Source organism: Podarcis vaucheri (genome assembly GCF_965113315.1).
Source record: "Podarcis vaucheri genome assembly, chromosome: 15".
NCBI classification, from domain to species: domain Eukaryota; kingdom Metazoa; phylum Chordata; class Lepidosauria; order Squamata; family Lacertidae; genus Podarcis; species Podarcis vaucheri.
Genome location: NC_138753.1, coordinates 2,304,196 through 2,323,744, shown reverse-complemented (window position 1 = coordinate 2,323,744; position 19,549 = coordinate 2,304,196). Strand labels below are relative to the sequence as shown.

The window sequence follows — 19,549 nt, the reverse complement described above, 5'->3', positions numbered from 1 at the left end:
CTGTATGAGACAGAGACGTCAGCTACCTCCCCCTGAGGTCATGCCACTTAAGCTTCAGAACCTCCAAGAGAACTTTAAAGGGCAGTAAATGTGAACTTCACTGGAGCAATTGGTGAAGCATTAGAAGTGGTGTCATCTTAAACCTGAGGCACCGAAATAGCAATGAACAAGTAAGGGCTCTTTGCAGGGCCTCTAATGCTAAGGATGGCCATTCATCGTGCCTGTCTCATTCAGGGTGACACCCAAGAGATGCTGGTTCCTCTGGGTATCCAGGGCCTGTTCAGCAGAGCAACAAAATAAGAGGCAGCTCCTGTGGAAAAGGCTGCAGAGCACACGGAAAAGATTTCTGCATCCAGACAAACATCTACTAAACCTATCAGGAGAAAAGAACTGATGTGTTAGGCAGCTAGCTCTATTTAACAAACACCTTTGCAAAGTCTCTTCTAGAAAACCTCTTTTTAAAAACCTCTTCAAGGAGGTTATTGTAATTTATTAAATTTATATACCGCCCTATAACTGCAGGTCTCAGAGCGATTGACTGGATAAAGATATAAAACCACAAAATACATAATCAAAAATAAAAACAAAACAAGCCAATAACCCCCAAAAACATTTTGAAAGGGCATACGATGTCAATCAACCAAAGGCCTGGTTAAAGAGGAACACTGGAGCCTAAAGGTGTATAATGCCTAAAGGCGTATAATGAAGGTGCCAGGCGAACCTTCCTGGAAGAGCATCCCACAGTCAGGGAACCGCTGCAGAGAAGGCCTGTTCTCGTGTTGCCACCCTCCGGACCTCTTGAGGAGGAGGCACACGAAGGAGGGCCTCAGAAGATGATTGTGGTCCTACGTATAATGCACTGCAGTAATCTAACCTTGAGGTTACCAGTGCATGGTTTACTTGTGCATCATAATGATCAAATGATCAAATGTGAGAGGAGGCAAGGGGCAACGATGGATTTGCACTTTTAACTTTGAGGGGTGGGGGGAGATGGGAGACCCAATCCAAGCAACACCCACCATATACTGAGGAGTCAGGATGCAGAGACAAATTGTTTCCTATGTATCTGAAGTGCAGCCTGTTTTTGGCATATCAGCTTCAAGTCACTTGAGTGGCAGCGCACAACTGCAGTCATGTTTACTCAAAAGTAAACGCTATTGATTCTCCTGCTTTGCTGCCTGTTTGTTCCTGACCTGCTCTCTTGGGCTGACTCCCCGGGTTCTTGATGCTGACTTGCTGCTCCAGTCCTTCCCGTCAGCCCTGAATATCCTGCTTGCATCTGACCATGCTCTAGTACCTATCCTGCTGGACGGGCTCCAACTAAGGCTTCCTAGTGCAAATCTAACCATGGCAGGCCTGCCTACCCCTTGGTATCTGGAAGTTGAAATCTATGGAATGCTGTCAGGCTATGGCACTGAACAAGACGGCCCAGTTCACACAGCCCTCAAAGGCTAGGGTGACCAGAGAGCAGCCAATCTAATAAAACACCTACAACATCTATCACCTACAACATGTGAATGACACACACAACAGATTTAGCGGGGGCGGGGGGACAGCTTCATGTGCAAGCACCTCTCAGATTAGCTAAAACTAGAGTGTACCAGAAAACAAGCTATTATCGATTTGGAACAAAGTGGAACACTGCTTGAGCACCAAAGTAATGGGATAATTAAAACGAACAACCTTGGGAAGGTAACACCAAAGCTGCTTGAATGCTGACATCTCAGAGTTAGCAGAAATCAAGGGTGAAGAAATTCATTCTGCACCTCAAATCTTTCATAGTAGCATAGTCTTAAACTGAGTCAGACCACTGCTCCATCTAGCTCAGCATTGTCCACACTGACTGGCAGTGCGTCTCCAGGGTAACTAGCAGGAGCCTCTCCCAACCTTACCTAGAGATACCAGGAATTGAACCTGGGGGCTTTTGCATGCAAAGCAAATATCCCAAAACCTATTTGATTTGCCACGCTAAGTCACATACAAGATATAAATCCCTCAAACAGGAGAGAAAAGATGAACTAATGAGATTTTCATTCATGGCAGTGTTCAAAAGGTAATTCATGGCAAATTCCCTTGAGAAAACAGATCAAGCCAGTCAAAAGAAGCAGAAAGGAAAAACAACTAGAACTTGAAGATCAAGCACGTTTAAAAATCAAGCGAGATGGTAAAATCAGTATTTTTGACAATTGGTGGTGGGGAAGCTCAAGAAAGAAAAGTTATAAACATGTCCATGTTTTGTTTTGGCATCTAGGATGTGGAAAGATGTTTAGAAACTGGCTGGTTTACACAAAAAACCTGAATTTTTAAAAAGCAGAATTGTGTGATCAGAAATGCTAAATTCTGCCAAACATACTTAGCAAACCAAGGAAATCATGCTGTTACTTTTCATAATTCTGGATACGGAGTTTGCCTTACGTTGCCATGGCATTTTCTTTGCTTCCTAATCCCAGATTCTAAGCCTCTGTGGACTGAACGAGCCAAACTACTACAGTTTTACATGTTTCTGAAATGTACCACTCTATTCAGACTACGACTCCCACAAGAGAGAAAAAGCAACTGGTCCTGCTTCACCAGGGCAGTATGACTCCAACATTTATCCCTCCAACCCTCACATGATTGAATAGAACAACTTGTTAACCAACATTTGGGGAGAAGATGAGTAAAAACAAACACACACAGCCATTGTTCTTCCAGCCTAGTGGAAGGCATGCATCCCTAGCAAGGTCCAGGAGTCAACTTCCTCCTCTCTCCCTGCATTTCAATAAATTTCAAGAGGCCAAAAACACCATCTATCAGACAGATATTTCAACTAATGCTATTTGGCTAAATTTCAAAGAAACAGATTTTTCTTATAGACAATGTATCAGCTGCAGGTTCACACAAAACTACTTTTGTGCACTCCAATAGAGGCTTTGGGCTTATTTTTCTTGAATGCTCACACAGCAAGTTCTTTGTGACCTAATGTTAAATTGGAGCAGAGGGTTAACACCTCAGTCCAAACTAACTGGGAAGGATGACAAAGGAAGGTGGTTTTAAGGTACAGTGGTACCTTGGGTTAAGTACTTAATTTGTTCCGGAGGTCCGTTCTTAACCTGAAACTGTTCTTAACCTGAAGCACCACTTTAGCTAATGGGGCCTCCTACTGCCGCCGTGCCGCTGGAACACAATTTCTGTTCTCATCCTGAAGCATAGTTCTTAACCCAAGGTACTATTTCTGGGTTAGCGGAGTCTGTAATCTGAAGCGTATGTAACCTGAAGCATATGTAACCCGAGGTACCACTGTACTTCTCACTTCCAAGCACTCCAATCCCTGTTTTGCAAATACAGTGGTACCTCGGTTTTCAAACATCTCTGTTGACGAACACTTCGGTTTTCGAATGCTGTAAACCCGGAAGTAAATGCTTCAGTTTTCGAACACACCTTGGAAGTCAAACATGCTATGCAGCTTCTGTATTGAGTTTTCTGTATTGAGTTTTCGGTTTTCAGATGTTTGGGAACTCGAACAGTCTTCCGGAATGGATTATATTTGAAAACCAAGGTACCACTGTATGCTTCTCTTCTCAGTCAAGAGGCACAAACTGAAAAAATGGGTGGAGTTAACTGCAGGTATAGGGAATGTTTTTATTCCCTACCCATCTCCACCTTCACCCAAGATCCCTTTTACAATGGATCGTGGGGACAGACAAAAGTGGTTTGCACTACTTATTTCCAAGAAAGAGCCAGTAGAACATAGGAAGAAAACAAAAATGCTTTATTGGGTGTAAAGATTAAAAATTAGCCACCCTCAAAGTGTTTTGTTAAACCAAGACTTCAGTATTTATCTGTGCTCATTAGAACTAAACAACTATTATGCAAGTTGATTACTCAGCACCACAAGCAGCTTAGCATCTCATCTGAGCCCAACAGAGTAAGGCAAGTGAAAAGTGGATGGAGAACAGTTTTGCCTACAGAAATGCTACCATTTCTCTGCAAAAGTACCTAGATTTGCTTTTTCAACTAAGTCTAACTGAGTGGTAGCTGGTGCTTATTGGGTCTGATAAGACAATAGCAGGCAGAGTCAACTAATTCTAACTTTCTCTCCACCCTCCTCCCTGCTGAATTCTAAGAGGATGACAAAGTGGAGGAAGCTCACAGCCAGTGCCATCAGTAAGAAGGGAAGCAGGTGAGGGCAGGCTGGGTGAGGTTTGTGGATCAGAGCCCAATTTGCCCTGATAGACCAGCCTCCACTGGCCTTACTTTCCCAAGGAAATTGCCAAGGGCTTCATTTTCCTCTAGTACATCTTTTCAGTGCTTCTCATAGATTATGAATCAGTACTGGAGAATTCCAGTCCCAAAAAGTCATGATAGCAGCAGTGACCTTGGAACACAGCCCTCTCTCTGCAAATTTACACTCACTCTTAGAAGCGTCTTTCCTTGTATCTGGCCCCCTCAAACTTGCACACAATGACTCACACATTTTGTTTATTTGCAATGATACACGCATGCAAAAAGAAAAAAGTCTCTCAGCAAAATTTCAGTTAAATCATTTGCCTCCATCTAGAATGTAGCTGGGTAGCAGGCTTACAAGCAGCCACTTACATCATCAAGAGACCAAACAAGAAGGATTTTAGAAATCTGAACAGTTTCTTATCCTCCTTTCAAGCAGATGATGTGATTAGCAGAGATGTAGGTGGGCAAGTAAAAAGATGGTTAACTACCAGCTATTATGCATTTGTTTGCAAGGGCAACATGTGCATGTATGCAAAGAAATAATGCAACAACCACAAACGACAGAGTCATGGCAGGCCCTACAGAGAAAACTGATCTTCACAACATCAAGCCACTGGCAAATCTTTCCTAGACTCAGCCTGCATTAACAACAGCAAATATATACAAGTCATCTGGCCTATGAACATAGGACACAGCCTAATACCAAGTCAGGCTAACAGTCCATCCAATGCAGTATTGTCCACACTAACAGGCAGCAATGGCTCTCCAGAGTCTCAGATGGATGTCTCTTTCCCAGGCCTACCTGGAGATGCTATTTGGGGACTGAACCTAGGCCTTCTGCATGAAATGCTGCTGCTGGACCACTGTGTTATGGCCCTTCCCAAAGGTCTAACCCTCAATCATGCCTGGAACTTAATCCAGTTAAAAATCCTCTACTCCAGGTGTATTTTCTGCTCGGTTTAACATTTACAAGTTTTATTTGACTTTGTTTGCTATGAAATTGTTTGACAGACAATTTTTCACTGAAAGAGCAGGAATGAAATATAAATCAATAAAACTGCTATCTAATTCTCAGACAAAAATAATCACCAATTATTTATCCATACAGAAAATAACTGAGGACTGTTGTTGTCAGCTTGGGCATCAAAGTTTGTAGCAAGCTGTAGATCTTTGCATATTTGTTTTCCATTCCTCTAATAAATTCATTATGTTAGTTTTGTGTTTTTCACGACTACAACACTGAGGTGATGCTTTAAGTACATTCTCTATCCTCACTTCACATTGTTGAGTAGTTATAGCCAAGTTAGACCCCCCCCAGCCTAAATATATGTGAAGCATGACTCAAGAAGATTATCTTCTAACAGCCACACTAATTTTTTTTTATTTAAAAAAAGCATGTCCCAGTGAAGGTTCTCAAGCTTTCTACCTTCAGAGACACCTATGTACTGTACATGTGTCTGGTCTGCCATGACACTCTTGCACACTGCAGTAGATTCTGGAAGAGCAATCAGTTTCCACAGGTCCACCAGCCAGTTTTGTTGCGCCTCATCATTACCCTGAACCAACTTGAGCACACATACCCAATACAATGTGCCCTGGAGCTAAAATGCTGGAGGAGAATATAAGTAAGGCTGGAGAAGCCATCTTGATAACAGTGGACTGCCTTCTCACAGTTCTGTGAGACAGTTTGGCTGCCACTGCACTAACGTATTATCCAAAGCAATCAGGCAACACCTTATACATCCAGCAGTGTAATGCATCTTGAAGCGAAACAGGTGTGGCCCCTAGGCGATCTAGTCCTACAACAAAAAACCACAAATATGTATGAAATGATCAGATGCTTCTCTGCCCAATATCAGGAAATAGCTGACCTGAAAACCAAATGCCAAGTCAACGCATACCTTCTTATCAATTAAACACAGTAAGTAAATAGGCAGGCCAGGTGTACAGTCTAGCCCCTCTAACAAGGAAACAGACTGCAAACCCAGAGCTCCCTAGCATGGATAGAAAGAGGTTCTTAAGGCAATGTACCCCATGCCAGACAAGAAATTAGATATCATCATCTAAACAATCAGGGTGGGACCAACAGTTCAGAAGTCTTCAAGCCCCAGCCAGCGGATACAATCATCTGACTGCAGCCCAATGCTACATCAGGAATGGAAGCAGTGGCTCAAGTGTGGAGAGAGTGGCCCGATTATTATCTCCCCCACCCTTTGTGGGCAAAGTTCCAAAGAAGGGTGGAACTGCCCACCTGCCAATCACAATCACAATCATGATAAGATGGCGTCATTTGCCCACAAGGGTCTTCAGATGCCCTTCTTAGAGTGCTATCTTGCCCTGCACTTTGAAAGGGGCTTTGCAGGCACTGCTGATGACTGGTGCCTGCAAACTCCCTTTCAACCAAGCCCTGCCTTTACCTGCCCCACACCTGATATCAGAAAGTAGTCCAGAATGAAGCAGGCCACTAGAAGGGGAGGCAAAGGCCAGCAGTAGCAGACAGATAAGGCAGAGAAGTCATGACACATGAGAGAGGCACTCTGATAGAGACAACTTATTGTCCATGGTGGGGAGGCTAACCTTTTTGGGCCTGAGGGCCATATTCACATGTGGCCCACTCTCTGGGAACTGAATGCTACTGGTACACTCTTGCATGCAAGCACACACACAAGCAGGCAGCCACGCTGCATGCAGATCATCTGAGAAAAGAGGGTTATCGCCTCTTGCCGCTCATAAAATGATCCCTTTGCTAATGGGGAAGGGGCAATTTGCTTCCCTGTTGGGGTGCTAAGCTACACCCATCCAAGCACTATGTCTTCTTTTTTCATTTTGCCACTGTTGCTAAAATTGGTTGGGTCTTTAAGGAGGAAGCACTAGATTACAGACGCAGGAAGCTTTTTTCCAAGTTGTCACGTGTATGCCTTTGTATATATACTCATATGGGTTCAGAGAATTCTTTTTGTAAACTGTAGAACTAAAAGGCCACAAAATAAAAGGTGTGCCATACACCTGGCTAGACAAACTGGTAGAGCAGCAGGATGGCAGCAAATGTCTGCCCACTTTGAAGGGTCCAAAACAAAGAAGCAGGCTGAGGCTTTGATGGAACAAGAAGTTGTAGGCTACACCAAGACATACACAATCCTGAGGCTGAAGGTTCCGACCTAATTAATACACAAAATCCACATGAGCAGTTTAAATATTAGAGGAAATTTGAACATTTAAAATGTGCTGAACCAGCAAACAGCCAAGTTCAAAGTCATTCAGCCAGAATACTAGCCTTGCAAGATCTTCAGGTAATACGCTCTCACAGCATCGTGACGAAACAAGACTACAGTGGTGCCTCGCAAGACGAAAATAATCCGTTCCGCGAGTCTCTTCGTCTAGCGGTTTTTTCGTCTTGCGAAGCAACCCTATTAGCGGCTTAGTGGCTATTAGCGGCTAAAAGGCTATTAGCAGCTTAGCGGCTTAGAAAAAAAGGGGGGAAGCGGAAAAAAATCAGAACACTCGCAAGACGTTTTTGTCTTGCGAAGCAAGCCCATAGGGAAATTCGTCTTGCGAAGCAGCTCAAAAACGGAAAACCCTTTCGTCTAGCGGGTTTTCCATCTTGCGAGGCATTCGTCTTGCGGGGCACCACTGTACCTTATTCTGCACATCATGTGCTACTGTAACAAATATATCTCTGAGAGTTACAAAAGCAGGGTCAGTTGAAAAACCACAAGACAGAAAAAAATAGCAAATCCCAAAAATTCAGAACTTAATGGGTTTTCCCATTTGACTCTAAGCATTTTTTTTAAAGGAGACTATTTCCTGCACTTTCAACAACGTTTAACTCTTAACACAAGATTCTACAAGGTATGTTTCTTGAGAATGGCTGCCATGTGATTGAGGTAAACTGCCTTGTAATATTTACATACACCATGTATACAGGTATGCAATGAGTACAGTGATCTGTAAAAAGAGTAATGTATACTATGTTGTCTTACACACCCTCATCTGTTATCTTCGTAATTTTTCCCTCACGTACCTGTATCACAGGAAGAAATATGTAAGGAGTTATGGGAGTGGCTTGGCATTATGTAAATGAACCTGGATGGATTCTCTCCTCACTGTTTTCCTGGCAGACCACAGCTTGCAACTTCACCCAAACTGGCAAACTATGGTTTGGAAGAAGGAGAGAATTGCTATGAAAGGTGAGGAGGGAGAGCGCAAGTCCAAGGATTAGGCACAGAGCACCAACTCCTATGCATTTAACGTTATATTTTGGTTTAAAAGTAACAGCTTCTAAAATGACAACGCAGAAAATGTCTGGATCATTTTTTAAAGGGTAAGGGGATGATTATGATGTTTCGTAAGAAAGAAAATACATAAATGTTCATTTTTTTAAAGTCTACCTTAGATGTTACAAAGTTCAGAAAACACCTGTGTCCTTAAATCCATGACTGAGAATGAGTATTTCTTGACCTGATGTCTCAGTATGACACAATAAATCTAAGGCGGTGATGATAATGATTAAAAATAATAAAAGTCTCCAAAGTGTAGAATAGAAAAATATATAACAGAGTACAATAAACTGCAAGAAAACCAATATAAATCACAACACAAGAGGCCTAGAAAAATACCTTCACAAGCTGGAGGATTAAGAAGTGCTCTCAGCAATCCCACATACTACAAACCTAAACACAGAATAAGAAATACTTAAAATAAAAAAGCTTATTTCACCGCCACCCGATTCTATCTATTCAGGGGTTCAGAAGCAAACAAATAATCCATGTAAACTGTCAAAATTGTCTCTTAACCAAGAAAGATAGATGTAGGAATACTTACAATACCCATTCCTTCCACAAAGAGTGTGGGCTGCACCCCATGCTTTCTAGGCAGGTGCAATCCATCAAAAGCTTGGCATAAAAAGGAAGTGGCCCCCGGCAGACCAACAACATATGAACGTATTTTGAGAAAATATATGGATGTAACACAGAGGCACATCAGCTTGAATTAGTACTGTACAAATGTTGCAAAGAATTTGACCTGGAAGGTCAAACCCATTGTCAGCCATGCTTGTCCTTGGGCACAAGCAGCTGGCAAATAGTAAAAAGATATATTGTATTTAAAAGGGGTGAGGTCTGAAGTTATAAGCATCTATTTCTTCTGTGAAAAAAACAGCGTATAGCAGCCTACAGTACTGTAGAAATATAAATGGTAAGAAATCAACATCTCTATGAATTATATCCTAGCTTCCTACTGCGTGGATTCAAGTTCCATATGCAATGATGAGCTACATTCTAGAGCAGTCTTGTTGACACGTTACTACATTAATGGCTTAAACAAAACACCTATTCACCTTGAGACAATTCTTACTAGCCACAAATGGCCAGCCAGGCAAGTTGCCACTTGCAAGTCTGAATTGCAGAAAAGCAACAAGACTGAAAATATTTTACCCACTTTTAACCCAAATAAGCATCTGAGGACCCATTTCTTAATCTTTTGCCATATATTTGCATGGTGGTAATGCTGCTATTCTGACTCAACTTGGATCAGACTGTGACCCGCTAGTGGGTCCCAACCCACCAGCTTAAGACCAATATTTTAAAGTATTGCATTTAGTAAGAAGAAAGGAATCATACATAATATAGACAGAATTAATGTCAGAAAGTATGTGGCACATTTGCAGGTAACATTCAGAGTTTAGCCAAGAATGAAGGAACAGTTTTGCTTAATTTTCTCAATTGAAACTTTAGCCACTGCCCCCCAAATAAACCACATATAAAATACACTCTGTCATGATAAACAGAAAATACCTTCCTCTTGGCTATAGAAATAACCTCATGAAGACCCAAGGCTTCAAAAATGACCTCATGAAGATGTAAGGCTTAAGTTATGGTATTTATCAACATACTGAAGTAATGAATATATTACTCACATGACAAAACAATTTTAATTTCACTCAGTTCCTTGTACCACACCCCTCACTAAGATGCCAGAGTACTTATATGTATTGGTATCCACCAAAGAATATTTTCAACCATCTTGCCAAACAGCAATGAGTAAGATAGTCAAACAAGGTATCATAAAGGAACGAAAACTCATAAGTCCTGACACTTAGATCCCAAAAGATAACTGGATGCACTGAAATGATTCTTTTGCTGCTGGGCACAGCAATTACTAAAGAGAATCAACACAAGGCCTTTTTAATATAGGTCACAGTCATCAATTAGCAGCCTGGGCAGCCTGAAAAAAAAAGCCTTTTCCACACTACACACCCCTTTCTCTTGTCACTCTGAAAGAAGCAGGTTTCCAGCAAAAATGAGCAGGCCAATTAAAAGGAAGACATGAAATAAATGTTGCCTTCATTTCCACATTTTTTTAAAGCTTTCATCCAGGGTCTTCACTAGGATGTGATCAGGCCAAATCAATGACAAGTGGCCCCACTGACTGCCATCCCCACCACAAGTCACTGGGGGAAGGTGTCAGGCTGGTCCTGTTACTGGTTAAGAAAAGAGGAAGCAACCCTTCCAAAGGAGGTGCCATTATGCCTCCTGATGCTCCACCTCTAAGGGTACAACAGTTTCCAAGGCTGTGTATGTGGAAAGAGAAAGACTTCTGCAGCACCACAGGCATCCAAAAAGGGGAGGGTATTTCTGGCTACCCCAGAAGGCTACTATAACAAGCCTCCAATGGTATACGGACACAACCGGCAAACGCAGGCTACAAGCTGCTTCTCCTTTGGGGGGTGGGCACATCTTTCCACTCCCCTATCCTGTCCAGGCCATCATCTCAACCAGGAAATGCTGGTGTACTTGTGCACCAAGTCTTGGGACAAAAAAAGTGGGCTGAGGGAAGACAGTCACATACCACCTAGAAGAACATAGCTAAAAATAGGCAGGTGGCCCTGCTGTCTTCTGCTTGGCTCCCAGGGCACAAAGAAAGGTCCCTGAGCCGTAACTGAAGGGGCAACACTTTGCAAATCCTGGCACAGCCTTCCAGGAGCTAAGAATCCTCCCCCGCCCCAAGCAGACCCGTTCTATGAGTTACACTACAGAAGGAGACATGTCCCTCTTAAACCCCCTCTGAGCCAGGCCTGTGATTTGTCTTCTACACTCTAAAAGCTGGGAAGGGGTCCCAAACTCGGAAAGGTCACAAAACTGATAACTATCCACTACATATCTAACGCTGAAAACAAACAAACCCTGCAATAACAAATCTCACTTTTAATCACAAGCACTTTTTAATCACAAAAAATTACATATTACATTCCTGGAGAAAGAACATCACAATTTATCCACTAGCAGCCCTTCCTCTTCACCCCCACTCCTTGAAGCACAAGCAATTCCATTCTGCCTTCCTGTCACCTGTTCCAACCATGAAGAGAATACATCTCTAAGCAATCAACCCACAATATTGTTCCTTTGACCTCTATAAGGAATACGGCAATCTGGGGTGCTGCCCTCCCCTATTGCAGCACTGCACCCCACCCCCAGGAACACCAATCAACGATGGTGGGCTTTCTGTGATATCTCCCCCTGCTATTCAACTCTATTGTTTTTGTAACATTTTCTCTAATAGGAAGATGGGATATTGTTGTTATATTGGCCTTTACTGGCATAAGTGGAAGACGGGATATCATATTTAAAATAAACAACAAAGGAAACCTTGATGTGCAGCCCCAATACATCACTGCCCACACCCACCCATACCCCAAAAAGTATCTGTGAATGGCTAAATGATGTCCTGATCACCTCCTGTTCCCCAATAAAGATGCCCTCCTCTTCTGCCCCATATCACATTCAGGTCCTTTTCCTTAGTAGGCACAACACTTTCCAAAGCCCTGACTGCCCACCCACAATAACAAGACACCACAACCCTGTGTCATATTGTGGAAGTGGGAAAGAATTCCCCTCCATAGAAAACTATCCCTTCACATTATATTCAGATTTTCCCCATTGGGAAAAGGCAACTCCTCATCCCCCATTGACACTCCCCCCACCACCAAAAACCAAAGAAAGATACACCCTATGTTAGTTATTTTATAGAGGGAGAGAGAGGTCCAAGCCCGAACAGAGGTATTACACCTGTCCTGATCCCCTCCCCCCTCTTGAGGACAGTTATCTCCTATTCCTGACTCTCTCCCATTTAAAAGCATCCACGCCTCCTTGTTATTCTATAAGGGAGATGACAAATCCCTTTCCCCTGTATATATCCTGATTCTTCCCCAGTAGAGAAAGAGACCTAAGCCACTAATGCCCCCCATGTGCCATCGAGTTGTATCTATATATTTATATCAATTTCTACACACGCACACACGGGATTCAATATTACACATTACATGTCTCTATATATTTGCCTGTTGTATGTAATATATACATACACACATGCAATATCCATACATAAACACTTTGTCTCCAGTGCCCCCCAAAATGTATCTCTGAAAGACTGTGTGTGTATGTGTAGAGAGAAAGGGAATGTTACACTATACACTACAGTATACACTATACATACATACACACACACACACTATATATATATATATATATATATATATATACACACACAGTACACACAAACACACAGGCTTTCATAGAGATACAAACCTATACACAGACACACATTCGGAAGCTATACTCCCATGTAAATTTGAAAGGGGGAAGGGAAGAAGATCGCCCCCCCTCCGGAGACGTCGACCCCTCCCCCCAGGTGTGTCCCCCCTCCTCCCAAAAACGCCGCTGCTTTTTGGGAGGAGGGGAGAGTTGTCTCCTTTTAACCCTTTCCACACCCCTCCCACACCCCCTCCACGACCCGAGGAGGCCCCGCCCCAAGCAGGATTCTGATTCTGCCGCCGCCGCCGCCCTCGTCCTCCGGCCCTCCTCCGCGGAGCGGAGCCGCTCACCCTTCAGGTCCTCCTCGTCCTCCGTGGCCGATGTCGCTGCCGCCAAGGCCCCTCGCCCGGCCTGCGCCCGCCCAGTCCGCTCCGGTGCGGGGAGGGCCGAAGGGAGGCGGGGAGGGCGGGCCGGGCCGGAGGCCGCCGGCGCCTCCCTCACGGGCGACGGAGAGAAGGAGGAGGATGGTGACGACGAAGGCGACACCCCTCGCACCCCACCCCCGGGGGCAACCGCCACCAGCACCGGCTTCCCCCCTTCGGACTCCCCAGTCTCAGTCGCCTCAGCCGCCGCCTCTTTCTCCTCCTCCGCCGCCGCCGCCCGCCCTTCCTCGTCCGCCTCAGCCACTGCCTCAGCAGCCCACCGGGCTCCCTCTCGCGAGACTTGGGCCCGGGCTCGAGCTCGGCGGCGAGAACCAGAACGGGACCATTCTCGTCATCGGCGCTCGCGGACTGACTGGGAGGCGCGGTGATTGGCAGGAGGGAAGGAGGGAGGAGCCAGAGGCGGAGGCGGGGACGGCGAATGGGCGGGTCGGACAGAGAGATGGAATGCGCGTGCGCACATGGGGGAAAAAGCGAGAGGGTGGGACTAGTTAAAAGCGAGAGGGTGGGACTAATAGAAAAAAGACGTCAACTGCTTTTTATCTTCCTCTCACGGCTTGGTGAAGGAGGGTGGGAGGGGAAGTGAAGGGTGCGAGCGCGCATGCGCACAAGGAGACAATAAAGAGAAGGCGTACCAGAGGGGGAATCGCGTTAGAAGAAGAGGAGGGAAGGAGCGTACCAAACTGTGGGAAACGGAGGGGGGGGAAAGAAAGAAAAGGAAAGTGGACCGTACCAAGGGGAATGGAGGGAAAGGAAAGGGAGGGTTTCAATAGCAAAATAGAGAGAGTGTCAAAAGTGCGTTCTTGGAGGGGGGAAGTGGAGCGTACTAAGTGGGAGCAGGACAATTGGGAGAAGGGTTCATGGGGGGGGGAGGTTGGAAAGGGAACGTGGGGTGTACCAAGGAGACCGAATCATGGGGGGGGGGAGTTGGGTGTGTACCAAAGGGGAATAATAATAATAACAACAACAACAGTAATAATAATATTTTATTCATATCCCGCCCTCCCTAGCCAAGACCGGGCTTAGGCCGGTTAACAACCAATAATAAAAACAAGTTGGTTAAAATATAATTTTAAAAAGATTAAAATAGAACATTAAAAAATTAAGATGCAGCCTCTTCACAGGAGGAGAAAGGAAAAAGAAAGAGGGGGAGGGAATCAGACTGATTCCAAGCCAAAGGCCAGGTGGAACAACTCTGTCTTACAGGCCCTGCGGAAAGAAATCGGATCCTGCAGGGCCCTGGTCTCATGAGACAGAGCGTTCCACCAAGTTGGGGTCAGTACTGAAAAGGCCCTGGCTCTGGTTGAGGCCAATCTAATTTCCTTAGGGCCCAGGACCTCCAGGGTGTTGCTATTTATGGACCTTAAGGTCCTCCGAAATAGTGGAAAGTGTCCCAAATAGGGGGAGGGAGTGTACCATGGGGGGAATCGCGGGGGAAGTGAAAAGGAAAATGGAGTGTACCAAGGAGATCAATTCATGGGGGGTGTTTGTAGAAAAACAAAAACCACATGGGGTTTCTCTTTGGTGGTGAGGGGCCACCCAAGGGACAGAATCATTGTGAGGAGGGAGCCCCCCGAAAGAAAGCACTGCGGGTGTTACACTCTGGTAGGAATGAGCAGAGGCCTTGGGATTTGTGGACTCCTCATGGGGGTGACCTGACAACAGCCCTGCGGGGTAGGTTAGGCTGATAAGTAGCAACTGACCTCAGGTCACCCTGTCAGCTTGGTGGCTGGCTGCAACCATTCCAAGCCTGGCAGAAAGAGCCTGGGCCCAATCCACCGGCTGGCTAGCAAAATAACAGCTGCTCCAAAGCTCCCAAGTCAGACCATGGGTCCACCTAGCCTGGTACAGCCTGCTCTGGCTGGCAGCAGCAGCTCCCCAGAGTGCCTGACAGTTTGCCTTTCCAGCCCTGCCTGGAGATGCTGTCAGCAATTGAAGCAGGGGCTCTAACCACTGAGCAGAGACCCACCCTATCCCCTTTCCCTTCTCTGTCCTGTCTGTGAGACTGTGGGGCTTCAGGCAGGTCCTGTCTTATATTTCAATACATGTGCAGCATTTCAGAAAATGTAGTGCTTTATAGACATTGCATTATATTACCAGTTGTTGCTAATGTTATTTGTAATGTGTATGGGTTGCTCGTGCGTAAGATGCCGCCTCTCCAGGCTTTGTTGCCTTGCTAAACCTTTCAGTCTGGGCAGCCCTTCACTTCGTGGCTGCCTCAGTCGCTAGCAGAATCTGTCAGTGGGCGTTTCTTAAATCTTTTCCAACATAACAGTTGTTTGACACCCAGTCTCCTCCTACTCTCTCTGCGCGGAAGTCTTCTGCGCAGGGTGGGCATGGGTAGCGGAGGACCCATGCTCTCCCCACTGGTGTCTGGTGAAGAGTCCTGGAGCCCTCTCGCCGATTCCCCCATCAGCCCCTCTATATCCCTGGTGTTGCGCTGATTAGCTTCCCCATCTGCGGAGCTGCCTCTCTCCCTGCTGGGCCCTTCTCCGTTGAGAGCCTTCCCTCCGCCTCTAGCTCCGATGTCAGTTCCCTGACATTATTATTCATAACAATACATTTATTTAGCAAATGTTTTTTTTGAAAATCCAGGGCGACAAGAGCTTTACCTCAAGTGGTATAAAATATTCATTTGAAATAGCAGTAATATAGGAAGCTGCCTTATACAGAGAATTGCCAACAGTGACTGGCAGGAATGCTCCTGGGTTTCAGGGAAGGGGTCTCTCCCAGGTCTTCCTGGAGACACTGTCGGGAATTGAACCTGGGACCTCCTGCTCTGCCATTGAGCTACGGCCCCTTCCCAAATAGAAGATGAAAGCAGTAGTCGTTTCTATTATACAGTAATGCATCTCTCTGCCAACTTCCTCATAGTGGCTAATAACCAAGAAGTTCTTCCAGAGGATCAGCTCTGCGTAGGCACCAGGCGCTTGCAGGAGGCAGTTCTGCAATCTGCAAAGGACCAGTGAAGGCATCAGAGGCTGGCTGGCTGGCTCCCCAGGCTGTGTTGATGGGACTCGGTGGCTTATCAGGGAAGGCGCATGTGTTCACATCAAGCCACGTTGCTGGGTGTTTTGTGGAGACAAGCGCACACAGAGCCCTCCTTGGGGCTCCAGTGGAGACTTGGGCCTCGCTCTTAAATGCACAGATGCACGGCGGACGTCAGAGGGAGGCTTGTGCACCCAGAGATTTCCTTGCAAATCAGGTTGTCTCCAAAGGGTTCAGCTAGGGCATGGTAAAAAATAGCCCCGTGAGCTTAACCGTGATTATTGGCCGGTAAATCCCATTTATTTATGGGAGATTGACTTTCAGGTAACGGGTGGCCAAATATGTCAGTTTCAGCTTTTTTCATTATTCCATGCGTAAGCTCAGTTAGTCGCATTTCCACATCCGTTGGGAAATTTAAGAAAACGTGGAAATGTGGCCCTCCAGAACTCTCTGTATGGCCCTCAGGACTCTCCTTAGGCCACTCCCTTTTCTGAGCCACACACCCCTCCCCAGCCTAGCTTCATACCCCTCACATGAGTGTTGGAAGTAGGTCTGATTCTGCCTCTTTGCCTGTCCGAATAGACGACAGGGAAGGGGAGCCAGATTAGAATGTCCAGCCAGGACCTGGAAGTGACCAGGGTTCAAATCAGCCATGAAACTCAATGGGTGCAACCTTGGGGGCCAGTTACTGCTTCTCAGCCTAGCCTGCCTCACAGAGTTGTTGTGAGGATTAAATGAGGGTGGGAGGAGCAGAACCAGGGATGATGATGATGATGATAATTTATTTGTACCCCGCCCATCTGGCTGGGCTTCCTCAGCCACTCTGGACGGCTTCCAACAAAGATTAAAAATACATTAAAATGTCACACATTAAAAACTTCCCTGGACTGCCTTCAGAAGGGACACCACTTTAAGCTCCTTGGAAGAAATGGAGGGTTACAAAATGCTCTCTCTCTCTCTCTCTCTCCACACACACACACTCACACAGTTGTACCTCAGGTTAACTACTTAATTCGTTCCGGAGGTCCGTACTTAACCTGAAACTGTTCTTAACCTGAAGCACCACTTTAGCTAATGGGGCCTCATGCTGCCGCCGCGCCGCTGGAGCATGACTTCTGTTCTCATCCTGAAGCAAAGTTCTTAACCTGAAGCACTATTTCTGGGTTAGTGGAGTCTGTAACTTTGAAGCGTCTGTAACCTGAAGCGTATGTACCCCAAGGTACCAATGTATATAGGTGTGGCAGAGTGTGCAGAAACTAGTCTGCTGTACAAAGTCAACATTTGCATTTCTCTGCCCACTTTGCCTCTAGCCCCTCCCACTGGATGCTGCCGGTCAGTGCAGACGCTGCTGAGCCAGCTGGACCCAATGGTCTGGCTCTTGAGGCAGCACCCCAAGATCTTGGCAGAGCCCAGACTCCATTCCCCCTTTTCTCTTTTTCTGTCTAACTCAGGCTGCGCTCTCTCTCTCTCTCTCTGTCTCTCTCTCTTCCTTCATTTGCCTCCTAGCAAGCTACCTGGGTGACGTCATCCCCATCCTGGTGTGATGGGAGGGAAGGAGGAGAGAGAAAAAGGCAGGCTCTCTTGCAAAAAAAGCAGCTATGGCATTTCCAGACAAAAGCCTGGCCATTTACCTGTGATTTCTGCAACAAAGGATGCTCTCTCCACCTGGCCAAGGGCATTACATCAGCTCTAAGAGAAGGGGAGATGTGGAGCTGCAGGGCTGGGCTGAGAAACCAGCAACCTTTGGCTCCTCTTCCCCTTTGAAATCTTTTCCATTCCAACTTTGGAACAGAATGCCCGAGCTTGCTTTTTCCCTCTTCCCTCCCAATCCTTTTTTTTTTCCTTTTGTGTTGTGTCTTTTATATCATGGGGGAGGAATACTTGTCCTTCCGGCCTGGAATACTTGTCCAACGGGAGATGCTTCTCTTTCCTTTAAATGTAAATTTATGGATTAAATAAAAACATAGGAATCAGCTTTATAACCAGAGGCGGAACATTGGATCTGTCCAGCCCCCACCTTGACCCCAAGTAGCCTTTAACCCTGTCCTGCCCACTGCTGCTTCCCTTGCTTAGAATGGAAGCATTTTACAACAGATTACAAACATGCACAGGAATAGATAAACAGACACACACAAGTATATATTTTGCTGTTGGATGGTTTAGGAAAACTGGAACATGGATTCTTTCGATGGAATATGATATGCTTCGCAGAAATGAAACCAGAATCCTGAAATATTGCTTGAGGGGGGAAGTTAATGTATACAGTGGTACCTTGGGTTAAGAACTTAATTCGTTCCGGAGGTCCGTTCTTGACCTGAAACTGTTCTTAACCTGAGGTACCACTTTAACTAATGGGGCCTCCTGCTGCCACCATGCTGCCGTTGTGCGATTTCTGTTCTCATCCTGAATCAAAGTTCTTAACCCGAGGTACTATTTCTGGGTTAGCGGAGTCTGCAACCTGAAGCATCTGTAACCCGAGGTACCACTGTATATGAATGTATGTTTGCAATTATACTTTAATCAATAAAAACATGCATGTATGCTGAGAGCCAGTGTGGTGTAGAGTGAAGAGTTTCAGACTTTGGGAGAGAACAGGGTTCAAATCTGCCCCCCCCCTTCTCTCTGCCATGAAGCTCTCCCTGGGTGTGACCTTGGGCCAGTCACTGCCTCTTGGCTTAACCTACCCTGCAGGGTCATGGTGTGAATTAACTGAGGAGCAGGCGAGGTTCTACCTTGAGTTCCTTGGAAGAAAAGGTGGGATGCAAGCCACTTGAAAGCTCAGATTTCAGCGGGGAAGAAAGTCCTTAAGCATTGCAGGGAACCTGTTGCCCCTGCCCCCGTTTTATTGTAATATTTATTTATTTAGTAGTTAATTAAATTGTGGCAGCCGTGCCCAGGCCCTCCGTCAGTCTTACCACATGGGGAAAGATTCCAAACCCAGAAAAGGGCAGCTGAAACCCTTCTGTGTCTCCGAGTTTCTGTTGCTAGATTATTTTTTTCCCCTTTCCACTGATACTGCAGGAAAATGAGTCACCGGTTCTCGATGCCTGAGCTGTTCTGATCTTAGGTAGCTGCAGCAAGCAAAGCTTTGAGGGCTGTGGGGCCGACTGCCCCAGTGCCCCAGAGTGGAGGACCCCTTCACGTGCCTCTGATCCTGTCCATCCATGACACATTGAGGAATCACCCCTGCCTTCCTCCTTTAGAACCTCTCTTTAGCAACCTGGGCCCTGGAGTCCAGGCAGCTCAGTATTTCCTACACTGACTGGCAGCTGCTCTCCCGAGTTTCAGGCAGGGGATTCTCCTAGCCCTACCTGTGGACTCAGCCTGGCAACTTCCGCAGGCAAGACGGGGGCTCTGTCACCAAGCCCTAGCCCTTCTCCCAAA

General features: G+C 45.8%; 1 protein-coding gene across 1 annotated transcript in view; it reads right to left on the bottom strand.

Annotated features, from left to right (window-relative positions):
• The window catches only part of TAOK1 (TAO kinase 1), a 56,913-nt gene extending 43,392 nt beyond the window's left edge, over window positions 1-13,521 (bottom strand). Inside the window, exon 1 of the mRNA XM_082201157.1 lies at window positions 13,088-13,521. The gene's annotated coding sequence lies outside the window, so the exon portion shown is untranslated. The remainder of the gene's footprint in view (window positions 1-13,087) is intronic.
• Between the last annotated feature and the right edge of the window lie 6,028 nt (window positions 13,522-19,549).